Here is a 13,202-nt window from a genome sequence, read left to right on the forward strand (position 1 = left end):
ACAGGAAATACAAATCCTCAGATTACTTTATGGTGTGTTGCTCTGTGCCAAAACTGAATGAACTGATGCAATAAAAATATATTTATAACTTACTAACAAGACACCACGATTAGAAACAGAATAAAACAAAAGTGCAGAACATTTTCTTTAACAGTTCTTCAGATGTTCTAAGTAGTAACATGAAATGTCTGAAATGCTCAAATGTAACAGAAATGTCAAATTAATCTGTTGTTGTGTGAATCCTCCCCCAACAGGATCTGACCATATTCACAGTGGAGCCGAGCTGTTCTCACGTACCGTTGAAGTTAGTTATGTTCGTCTAATCCTTAACACTTCAAATGTTCTCATTGACAGAAACCATTCTTAACATCTCAACTTTAACATAGGAAGTCATGGTTCACTACATCACACTGTTTAAAAAATTAAGACTTAAAGGAGAACAGCGAAATATTGAACATTGCAGAGTACTGGAATTTGTTTCATGTTAAATAATTTAGTTGCAAAAAAACTAAAAGCTAAAAGTTAAACTGGTCTACTAACTCACATTACCAGTTACTAGTGTCACACAAGATTACATGTGATCACAGTGTTTTAATATGTCTGTGTCACACACCGCTTCAGATCATGGTTTAATTTGTCGGTAGGTTAAATATAGTCACTGTTTAGTATTTAGAGTTTTATGATTTCATGATTTTTTTTGAGCATCATTGTTTGGATATTTTGCTTGTTTTGTTTTTTGTCAGTCTGTTCCACACACAAAGCTATCGTTGGACTTCATTAGACTCTGAATATAGCACACAAGTCATATGGCAAGTTGTATGTATGGACTACTTTTATAATACTTTAATGGTGCTTTGCTGTCCATTTTGATAGCTCCCAGTTCATTGCAATTGCATGGAAAGTGGTGACCAGTCGAGCTAATTTATTCAACAACAACAACAAAAAAAAAACATTTCTAATTTAATCAAAATCAGATATGTGATTCATCAGTGAAGAACTAATGATGGTGTCTTTGATCTTCTCTTTTATTTAATTCTTCTGAATCTGATGTCATCAACCAGTATGACAGCAGCAGCAACAGTAGCCACGCCCATCAGAGCAGAGACGACCAATCGCATTACAGCTTCAGTAGAATCACAACAGAGAACACAGTCTGAGGGAAATGAAGCCGAAACTGAAACAGAATAGAGATTTTCAACAGCTGTTTCATACATGCTTCATTTGATCTACTGGGGTCTATTTCATGATCTAAACTACAGTCTACAGTCAGATCTCTATTTAACAACACAGATAAATAAACTCTAATATCACCACTGATGTACCTGAACATGTCTGACAGACTTCAGTAATGTTGAGATGTTTAGTCTGGTTTCTGATGGGATTGTTGATCACACAGCTGTAGATGTTGTTCTCCTGATATTCCACCTCCAGAGGTAGAGAGAGACTGCTGTTGAGATCAGACACACTGATGGAGGAGAATAAACTGTTTCCTTTGTACCAGGAGAGAGTCACCTGTGTCACATTCACCACTGAACACACCAACACACATTTAGATGAACTTTCAGATGAAGAAGAACATTGAGAAGAGTCTCTGGTGATGACTGGAACGGGCAGACGAGCTGGAACACATGAGAAATCAGAATAAATTAAATCATCTTGCTGTAAAAGAGTTTATTGTGATGTCAATAAAAACATGTCTAAATCTTAAGATACGTCTTCTTAAAGCCAAAACAGTTTAATAATATTTAACTCACCATAGACAGTAAGACTGAAGCTCTTGCTCGAATTGATGATAGTCTTTAGTTGATAAAGTCCAGAGTGTGTGATTGTGGTGTTTGTGATGGTGAGATCTGCAGTCTGATTATTCACCTTCAGTCTGTTTCTGAATCTCTCATCAACACCATCATATACAGTGATGCTGTTGGCCAGTATATTGATTTCAACTAATGAAGTGTTTTCAGTTGCAAACATCCACAGAATCAGTTCATCATCACTAATTTCAGTCATATAAGTGTGTAGAGTGACAGAATCTCCCTCCATCACTGACACGGACTTCATTTCACCAAACACACCTGCAGAACAAACAGGAAGAGGGTTTGTCAGAGATCAAGGGTTCAAAATAACGATTTTATGCTGGTCTACTAAAGCCTAAACTAAAATTAGTTTCTAACCACATAAATGGAGAAATGAAGAGCTTTCACAAAAAGTAGTTTAATAAATGTTAAGTAGTAAAATGTTAAGTTGATGTTCAGTTATCTTCTAATCTAGACCAAAATACAAATGCAAAATTGTACATAACCTATATATTCATATATTTAAAAAAAAAAAATCAAATTGAATGAATCCGTCCCTTATGCATCTTACAGAGAGCACATGAATTCAAACTAGATATCAACGTAAATATTTAAAAGATTTGAGAGCATCTTTATCTGGTAGTAACAGCTAACGAAATTCCCACTTACACTAAAACACAATAAACTGATTAAAAATAATTTACTTAAACTTACCAATCAGATGCCACAAGCACAAAAAGTGTAAAACAAACGATTGGAACATGTTCTTCAACAGCTCTTTGAGCAGTCTTTGAAACTATCATTGGAAATGTTTTAAAACACTCTTGACAGACTCACAGAAGTGTGAGATTAACAGAAGAGTAGTGTGAGTCTTTCATCGACAGGTCTCAACCACTTTCACAGTGCACACGCACTACTGTAGCTGTTTGCATGCATTTTAAGTGTTATATAGTATGTTCTTCTTGCCCTTAGAAGTAGCCTCCCAAGCAGGGGCGGAGCGGTGGGGTTTGGGGCCAAGTTTTACACAGGATAAAATATGCTGTTGTATTTTGTCACATCTCTCCCCCTCTTGTTGTTGGATTCACTGCTTTATATCACTTTAAAGATGTGTTGTGTAGAATGAAAATCACACAAGATGATAAGAAACTCTTCACCCTCTAACTACTAATAGATAAACAAAATGCATACATCCAGGAATAGACAAGCCATCATCAAACTATTTCTGTAGATGTCAAAGAATCAGACCACAGCGGGTTTCACCATGACTCACTGAACTGCTCTCAGTAGCCTGTTCAGTGGAATGACATAAATTATATTTGTCTGCTAATATATAACTTAAGATAATCAGTGAATATTAATAAGAACATACCATATAAATGTAAATATATTCAGCTGTTGAGAAATTCGAATTTTGTACATCTGCTGTAAATTAGTTTATTGACGCATGTGGCAGGGCGGGGCCGGGACGTGATCCGTTCACCCGGCCCCTAATAAGGCTGATTAGCCCGAGAGGGATAAGGCCGGAGACGGCAGTGTGTCAGAGAGATAGTTACGGACAGCTGTCCGACACCTGTGTGTGTGTGTTTGTCTTTTTGATTTTGTTTATTATTAAATGATCATTTATATTGTCAAGCCGGTTCTCGCCTCCTCCTTTCCCTCAATTCCTTTACACTGGTGCCGAAACCCGGGAAGGAGGAGGGATGGGCCTTAGTAGAGTCCTCACCGCCATCCACCCCAACGGAGCAGCCGCGGCCATTCGCCGGGGGACGGAGAAGCCCGGCCGCCTGATAGCGGAGGAACGGCCGCCGACCGCGAGGGGAGGAGGGGCTCCTAACCGACCACCTGGTGTGGTCAGGTCCGCTGCCAGGGGTAGAGGAGACCCCTACCAGCCGCTGAAACGCGGCAAGGTCTGAGACCGCCGACCGCGAGCGGGGAGGGCTCCTGGCCGACCTCCTGTTGCGGGAGTACCGCTTCCAGGGGCGGGGGAGATCCCTTTCGTCCACCGAAAACGCGGCAGTGCGTTCCATCCGCCAGGGGACGGAGGACTGCCTCCGATCCGCCCGGGGAGGCGCGGCTGTCATCCACCAGAGGGTGGAGGAGTGGCCGAGGACCAAGTTACGGCGTATCAGAGAACCTGTGAGGTGTTTTTTTTTTTTTATCTCTCCCGCTGCCGCTCCGCATTGGCCTTTACCTCTCTTTTTAAATATTATTTATATTATCTTAAGTTGGTGCCGGCACCGTTTCGGTGTGTATGTACCATTTTTATTTTTTTTTTCCTCCTCTTGTCCCCTCCCTCATCCAGGTAGGCGGGGATAACCTGCCGGCAGACGGGGCAGAAAGTTGTGTATTTTGGGGGGAATTTTGATATTTCAACCTCAGTTCCTATAATACACTGTGTACACAAAATAGTTACACTCAGGACAAAAATGTCCCCATTGAAACTGCAGTATTTGATCCCAGTGCCATTAAAGCATAAAATCAAGAATTCTATGATATTATGCTTTCAGCCCTGGCTTCAAATTTGACTTTTTAATATTTTCCACCAGCTGGCGCCATTTTTCTCATGTTTAGCCTATGGAGCAAATACATGCTTTTTTTGTTTTTCTGTTGGCTGTATTATAGAGTACTGCAGGCCAATTAAATAAATGATGCAGCTAAAATTGTGTGGGTGTGTTGGTATGGATGTCAGAGTCTTGTCGGGCACTTCTCATGCACCTTACAGTCTAGCTGACCCCACAAAACTCAATGGGGTTAAGATCCATAACACTCTTTTCCAATTATCTGTTGTCCAGTGTCTGTGTTCCTTTGCCCACTCTAACCTTTTTTTGTTTCAAAAGTGGCTTTTTCTTTGCAATTCTTCCCATAAGGCCTGCACCCCTGAGTCTTCTCTTTACTGTTGTACATGAAACTGGTGTTGAGCGGGTAGAATTCAATGAAGCTGTCAGCTGAGGACATGTGAGGCATCTATTTCTCAAACTAGAGACTCTGATGTACTTATCCTCTTGTTTAGTTGTACATCTGGTCTTCCACATCTCTTTCTGTCCTTGTTAGAGACAGTTTGAAGACTGTAGTGTACACCTTTGTATGAAATCTTCAGTTTTTTGGCAATTTCAAGCATTGTATAGCCTTCATTCCTCAAAGCAATGATTGACTGGTCTCTTTTTTTGCCATTTTTGACCTAATATTGACCTTAAGACATGCCAGTTTATAATTTTTATTTTATTTATTATTTCATTTTTTTATTTATCACACATTATACATTTGCACATACACAGTGAAATTCTTTTTTTTCACATATCCCAGCTAAGCTGGGGTCAGAGTGCAGGGCCAGCCATGATATGGTGCCCCTGGAGCAGATAGGGTCAAGGGCCTTGCTCAAGGGCCCAACAGTAGCATCTTGGCAGTCTTAACTGCTGAGCCACCACTGCCCCCAGTCTATTGCATACTGTGGCAACTCAAAAACAAACACAATGTTAAGCTTCATTTAACAAACCAAATAGCTTTCAGCTGTGTTTGATATAATAGCAAGTGATTTTCTAGTACTAAATTAGCAATTTAGCATGATTACTCAAGGATAAGATGTTGGAGTGATGGCTGCTGTCTAGATTTGATCAAAAATGACTTTTTTCAAATAGTGATGGTGCTGTTTTTTACATCAGTAATGTCCTGACTATACTTTGTGATCAGTTGAATGCCACTTTGGTGAATTAAAGTACCAATTTCCTTCCCAAACAGCAAAACATATACATAATTCCAAACTTTTGGCCCCAGTGTATATTGTTTCAAAGCAGCTTTACATAAAAGAGTGCCTTACAAATGCCCCCAGTGAGCAAGCCAAACGGACCAAACGGACCAACACATGCTTGCCCCGGATCAATGGCAATAGCCTCCGCAGGGCGAGCAGTACAGCCAGCAACTCTAGACAGTTGATGTGCCAACCCAGTCGCGGTCCTGTCCATGAACCAGCGTCTGCGTGCCCATTGCACACGGCGCCCCAGCCCAACTTGGAAGCATCTGTGGTGACCACGACGCGTCTGGACACTGCTGTAGGGGAACTCCTGCCCGCAAAACATGAGGTCTGTCCAAGGGCTGAATAAGAGAGCCCTTGGACAGAGTGATAGCTACTCGATGTGTGCCGCGGCGCCATGCCAATCTCAGGACTCGAGTCTGAAGCCAGTGCTGAAGTGGTCTCATTTGCATCAACCCGAGCGGCGTGACCGCCGCAAAGGAAGCCAGGCAGTTCAGCACTGACTGCGCACGCTCGTTTGTGAGGCGTGCTATCATTGAGACCGAGTCTAACTCCATGCCGAGAAAAGAGATGCTCTGAACCAGGGAAAGCTTGCTCTTTTCCCAGTTGACCCGAAGCCCTAGACGGCTGAGGTGCCTGAGCACCAAGTCCCTGTGCACGCACAGCAACTTTCGAGAGTGAGCTAGGATCAGCCAGTCGTCGAGGTAGTTGAGCATGCGGATGCCCACTTCCCTTAACGGGGCAAGAGCTGCCTCTGCGACTTTCGTGAAGACGCGAGGGGACAGGGAGAGGCCGAAGGGGAGGACCTTGTACTGATACGCCCGGCCGTCTGTGGAAGGGTCTGTGTCGAGGTAAAACCGAGATGTGAAAGTACGCATCCTTCAGGTCTACCGCCACGAACCAATCGCATGTCAAAATGTGTTTCTGCATTAGCATCTTGAATGGGAGTCTGTGTAAAGCCCGGTTCAGAACTCGCAGGTCCAAGATTGGCCGCAACCCACAGCCTTTCTTTGGTACGATGAAGTAAGGGCTGTAGAACCCTTCCCCCATTTCGGCTGGAGGGACAGGCTCTATCAAGCCCTTGTGAAGAAGGGTCGCGATTTCCGCACGCAAGGTGGCGGCGTTCTTGCCCTGCACTGAAGTGAAGCAGACACCGCTGAACCGGGGCGGGCGCCTGGTGAACTGAATCGCATAGCCGAGTCGGATGGTCCTGGCCAGCCACCGCAACGGGTTGGAAAGCGTTAGCCACGCGTCCAAGCTCTGGGCGAGGGGCACTAAAGGGTGAGATGGGGGGCGTCAGCTTCCTGCGGGGGGCTCTACACCCTGGCCGAGGTGGACATCGCCTGCTCGAGTGCTCGCATTGTGACCTTCATCGCCCAGAGGACGAAGTCGGTCACCGAGCGCAGCTCCTGCAGCACATCGGGATCAGGACTACCCACGTGCAGTTATTTTAGTGCCTTGGCCTGGTGTACCTGCAGGAGGGCCATGGCATGCAGGGCGGAGGTGGCCTGTCCAGCGGCACTGTAGGCTTTGGTCGCTAGAGACGACGTAATCGTACAGGCTCTGGAGGGGAGCGCCGGACGATCCCTCCAGGTGGCGGTGTTTTGCGGGCACAGGTGCATCGCAACCGCCTTATCCACCCGAGAGACCTCCGTGGACCGCCCCGCCGTTGAGGGTAGTGAGAGTGAACGAACCCGGAAGTCTGTTTTGGGCAGTGAGAGGTGCCCTCCATGACCTCGATAGTTCATCGTGCACTTCCGAGAAGAAAGGAACCGGGGGGCGTGGCCATGAACGGCGCCACGAACCCAGGAACCAATCATCAAGCTGCGAGCACTCAGGGGAGGGTGGAGGGTTCCATTCCAACCCGATACTCACGGTGGCCCGGGCAAGCATGGCGGTCAGCTCTGCGTCAGCCTCAGACTGGGCGGGCACACCCAAAGGTGACACCGCCAGTGCGCTCTCCGATGCAGCAATCGAAGACTCATCCTGCTCGCAGGCCCCGAAAAAGACGTCAAGCTGGCCATGAGGCGGGCTGGTCTCATTTCGGAACCGGACGGGAGCAAACGAGCATGCTGGGGAACAGGAGGTCCATGGGGAATTACCCAGCGAGACCGCGCCCATTGAACTCCCCAAATCGCCTCTAGCGCCAGCCGGGCCGGCCTCATACCTGTGGGTAAAAGGCGCAGCGCGGGGGGGCGGCTAGAGTGGCTTTCCCGCTTCGGAAGAAGGAAAGCCGTGACCGCAACGTTGCCATGGTCATATTCTCACAATGAGAACATGAACCATCCACAAACGCTGCCACGTGAGGCAGCGCCCGTGACCATCAGAGGCGGAGAGTTAATGACCGCATCCAGGAATCACACAAAGACGGAAAGGCATCTTTATAAAGACGCGTCTTTAAAAAGACCTTCAACGTCAGTGTGTGTGCTCTAATAGAGAAAATATACTCTTTAGCAGGAATATACACTATTTTAGCGCTGTCGAAGCGCCCACGGGTGAAATCTGCACTCGTCGTGCAGAAGGAGAGAAAGCCGCTGGAAATGCGCCGTATATCCAACAGCATACGCTTCTTAAGAGGTGAATGGAACAGCAGTAGTATTCAGCTCGCTGATAGCACAACCGCTTGGCTCTGAAGAAAAAATCTGAATGAGAGTGGGCATTCCTTCTCCTTTTATACCCGTATGTCCGGGGGAGTGCCATGCAAATTCCACTCGCCAATTCTCATTGGCCTTTTCTCAAAAAAATAGAGGTGTTCGGGGCTCTCAAGAGCGACCCCTAGTGTCACTACATTGACACAACGTCGAGTGAGTGACAGAAGGGGAACTATTCTTAACATCTCAAATTCAACATAGGAAGTCATGGTTTCGCTACATCACACTGTTTAAAAAATTAAGACTTAAAGGAGAACAGTGAAATATTGAACATTGCAGAGTACTGGAATTTGTTTCATGTTAAATACTTTAGTTGCAAAAAAACTAAAAGCTAAAAGTTAAACTGGTCTACTAACTCACATTACCAGTTACTAGTGTCACACAAGATTACATGTGATCACAGTGCTTTAATATGTCTGTGTCACACACCGCTTCAGATCATGGTTTAATTTGTCGGTAGGTTAAATATGGTCACTGTTTAGTATTTAGAGTTTTATGATTTCATGATGCAGAATCATATTTGACCATTTTTCTAACATCATTTATGATGGATTCATATTAGCAGAAGAGGCAAAGAAATTCTTCACCCACAATCTAATGATGAATATAGCATCTGCACACACCTAATAATAAACACACTGCAATAAACAAGCTGTTTGTCCACCCAACAGATCAAACCACATTATCTGAACAGATGCCATTGAATCATTGTGTCGTTATTTTGAACATTGTTCATTGGTCATTGTGTAGACCACAGCAAGTTTCACTTTGACTCAAACTGAGCTGCTCACAGTAGACCATTGGAGGTTATAGCTTGTATGGCACCCCCAAGGGGTGGGGTTGCTGAAGGGGGGGCTCCGTGCCGCCCCCCGCAAGTGCCCCGAGCCGCCCCCAGTAAGATGCCGCCCTGGGCGACTGCCCATGTTACCCATGCCTAAATCCGCCACCGCAGTAGACTATTCAGTAGAATGACATTCATTATATTTGTCTTTGTTGCCAATATATAAATGAATCAGTGAATGTTTATGAGAACATACAGTATAAATGCAATTTACATATTCAACTTTTGAGAAATAAGCACTTTTGGATCCTGTGAGATTTACGCTCTAATTAGTTTTCACACCGAGTATAAAGCTGCAAAAGCTTTCTTGTTTTTGACAAATAAAATTAAAAGATAGATTAACTAAAAAGGCTATCTGGAAAAGTGTTGGATCTTTAAATAGGGGTGTGCACGGTAACAGTTTGTAATATTCGGTAAACCGCAAGGGTTCACAAACTTTTCGGTTTTTCGTAGGGAGATGGGACTTGGGAATAAAGAACGTTTATTGTAATGGATATGCACCAAACACTACTCAAAATAGCATGGAATAGTGAGATATGAGCCTAAATAGCACAATACATAAATCTACAAATGATAATATCAGTCACAGTGGCTTTCCATTTATCAAGCCCTGAAACTTTACCAAGTGAAAAACAATCTGCAATCATGCATAACAGTCACATGAAGTCCTCTCTGCAACCTAAACTTCTTAGAATGTCAAATTGTTGTGACACCTGCGCTAAAAAAGCTAGATGGAGTGCAACAAATGAAACAACGCAAAACGTGTCTCGAGATGCATTTATAATACTGAAGTTCTTTCTAACTTGGAAAAAACACGGCAATCCTGTGCAATAAAATAAAGTGAGATCGTCAACGGTCAAAGACATCCGTCCGGCATGTGTTTAGATAGAAAAACAGCACAGATGAATGCAAAAACACATATAAACACCCCTAACTCGCCCTACTCTACACTTTAAAGTAAAGCCCTGATGGTTTTTCAGGTACTGCTCGGATCAAGTTGAAGACCTCTACTGTGTGTAGAATAATCGAATAGTGATTTTGGTATTTGAATACAAGCGTGTCAAACAGTTAACCGATTAATGACTATCTGCGCTCATCCCTGTTTTAAACCACTCAATTTCGTTGGATGAATATAACATTTTGCTAATAACAGAAAAAAAAACAAAAAACAATATGTAATGTACACATTTTAAATAGCAATATTTTCTTAATCTGACCGATTCCAGTGATGTCAGAACGCTCGCAATAATGGTGTCATGGTGAACAAAACGCTCACACGTCACATCTGCAGCCGGGAAATATTTCGATGCAAACAATATGAGTGAGTGTGCTTTCCTTTCTGCATACTGAATCCTTCTGCAACAGTGTAGCATTTTTATTTTTTGAGCATCATTGTTTGGATATTTTGCTTGTTTTGTTTTTTGTCAGTCTGTTCCATACACAAAGCTATCGTTGGACTTCATTAGACTCTGAATATAGCACACAAGTCATATGGCAAGTTGTATGTATGGACTACTTTTATAATACTTTAATGGTGCTTTGCTGTCCATTTTGATAGCTCCCAGTTCATTGCAATTGCATGGAAAATAGTGACTAGTCGAGCTAATTTATTCAACAACAACAAAAAATAACATTTCTAATTTAATCAAAATCAGATATGTGATTCATCAGTGAAGAACTAAAGATGATGTCTGTGATCTTCTCTTTTATTTAATTCTTCTGAATCTGATGTCATCAACCAGTATGACAGCAGCAGCAACAGTAGCCACGCCCATCAGAGCAGAGACGACCAATCGCATTACAGCTTCAGTAGAATCACAACAGAGAACACAGTCTGAGGGAAATGAAGCCGAAACTGAAACAGAATAGAGATTTTCAACAGCTGTTTCATACATGCTTCATTTGATCTACTGGGGTCTATTTCATGATCTAAACTACAGTCTACAGTCAGATCTCTATTTAACAACACAGATAAATAAACTCTAATATCACCACTGATGTACCTGAACACGTCTGACAGACTTCAGTAATGTTGAGATGTTTAGTCTGGTTTCTGATGGGATTGTTGATCACACAGCTGTAGATGTTGTTCTCCTGATATTCCACCTCCAGAGGTAGAGAGAGACTGCTGTTGAGATCAGACACACTGATGGAGGAGAATAAACTGTTTCCTTTGTACCAGGAGAGAGTCACCTGTGTCACATTCACCACTGAACACACCAACACACATTTAGAGCTTGAAGAACATTGAGAAGAGTCTCTGGTGATGACTGGAACGGGCAGACGAGCTGGAACACATGAGAAATCAGAATAAATTAAATCATCTTGCTGTAAAAGAGTTTATTGTGATGTCAATAAAAACATGTCTAAATCTTAAGATACATCTTCTTAAAGCCAAAACAGTTTAATAATATTTAACTCACCATAGACAGTAAGACTGAAGCTCTTGCTCGAATTGATGATAGTCTTTAGTTGATAAAGTCCAGAGTGTGTGATTGTGGTGTTTGTGATGGTGAGATCTGCAGTCTGATGATTCACCTTCAGTCTGTTTCTGAATCTCTCATCAACACCATCATATACAGTGATGCTGTTGTCCACTATATTGATTTCAACTAATGAAGTGTTTTCAGTTACAAACGTCCACAGAATCAGTTCATCATCACTAATTTCAGTCATATAAGTGTGTAGAGTGACAGAATCTCCCTCCATCACTGACACGGACTTCATTTCACCAAACACACCTGCAGAACAAACAGGAAGAGGGTTTGTCAGAGATCAAGGGTTCAAAATAACGATTTTATGCTGGTCTACTAAAGCCTAAACTAAAATTAGTTTCTAACCACATAAATGGAGAAATGAAGAGCTTTCACAAAAAGTAGTTTAATAAATGTTAAGTAGTAAAATGTTAAGTTGATGTTCAGTTATCTTCTAATCTAGACCAAAATACACATGCAAAATTGTACATAGCCTATATATTCATATATTTAAAAAGAAATCAAATTGAATGAATCCGTCCCTTATGCATCTTACAGAGAGCACATGAATTCAAACTAGATATCAACGTAAATATTTAAAAGATTTGAGAGCATCTTTATCTGGTAGTAACAGCTAACGAAATTCCCACTTACACTAAAACACAATAAACTGATTAAAAATAATTTACTTAAACTTACCAATCAGATGCCACAAGCACAAAAAGTGTAAAACAAACGATTGGAACATGTTCTTCAACAGCTCTTTGAGCAGTCTTTGAAACTATCATTGGAAATGTTTTAAAACACTCTTGACAGACTCACAGAAGTGTGAGATTAACAGAAGAGTAGTGTGAGTCTTTCATCGACAGGTCTCAACCACTTTCACAGTGCACACGCACTACTGTAGCTGTTTGCATGCATTTTAAGTGTTATATAGTATGTTCTTCTTGCCCTTAGAAGTAGCCTCCCAAGCAGGGGCGGAGCGGTGGGGTTTGGGGCCAAGTTTTACACAGGATAAAATATGCTGTTGTATTTTGTCACATCTCTCCCCCTCTTGTTGTTGGATTCACTGCTTTATATCACTTTAAAGATGTGTTGTGTAGAATGAAAATCACACAAGATGATAAGAAACTCTTCACCCTCTAACTACTAATAGATAAACAAAATGCATACATCCAGGAATAGACAAGCCATCATCAAACTATTTCTGTAGATGTCAAAGAATCAGACCACAGCGGGTTTCACCATGACTCACTGAACTGCTCTCAGTAGCCTGTTCAGTGGAATGACATAAATTATATTTGTCTGCTAATATATAACTTAAGATAATCAGTGAATATTAATAAGAACATACCATATAAATGTAAATATATTCAGCTGTTGAGAAATTCGAATTTTGTACATCTGCTGTAAATTAGTTTGTGGCAGGGCAGGGCCGGGACGTGATCCGTTCACCCGGCCCCTAATAAGGCTGATTAGCCCGAGAGGGATAAGGCCGGAGACGGCAGTGTGTCAGAGAGATAGTTACGGACAGCTGTCCGACACCTGTGTGTGTGTGTTTGTCTTTTTGGTTTTGTTTATTATTAAATGATCATTTATATTGTCAAGCCGGTTCTCGCCTCCTCCTTTCCCTCAATTCCTTTACACTGGTGCCGAAACCCGGGAAGGAGGAGGGATGCGCCTTAGTAGAGTCCT

General features: G+C 42.6%; 1 pseudogene; it reads right to left on the reverse strand.

The window, feature by feature from the left end:
- LOC127438918 (uncharacterized) overlaps positions 1 to 12,392 on the reverse strand; it is a 38,427-nt pseudogene extending 26,035 nt beyond the window's left edge.
- Between the last annotated feature and the right edge of the window lie 810 nt (positions 12,393 to 13,202).

Source organism: Myxocyprinus asiaticus, chromosome 50, assembly GCF_019703515.2.
Source record: "Myxocyprinus asiaticus isolate MX2 ecotype Aquarium Trade chromosome 50, UBuf_Myxa_2, whole genome shotgun sequence".
NCBI lineage: Eukaryota > Metazoa > Chordata > Actinopteri > Cypriniformes > Catostomidae > Myxocyprinus > Myxocyprinus asiaticus.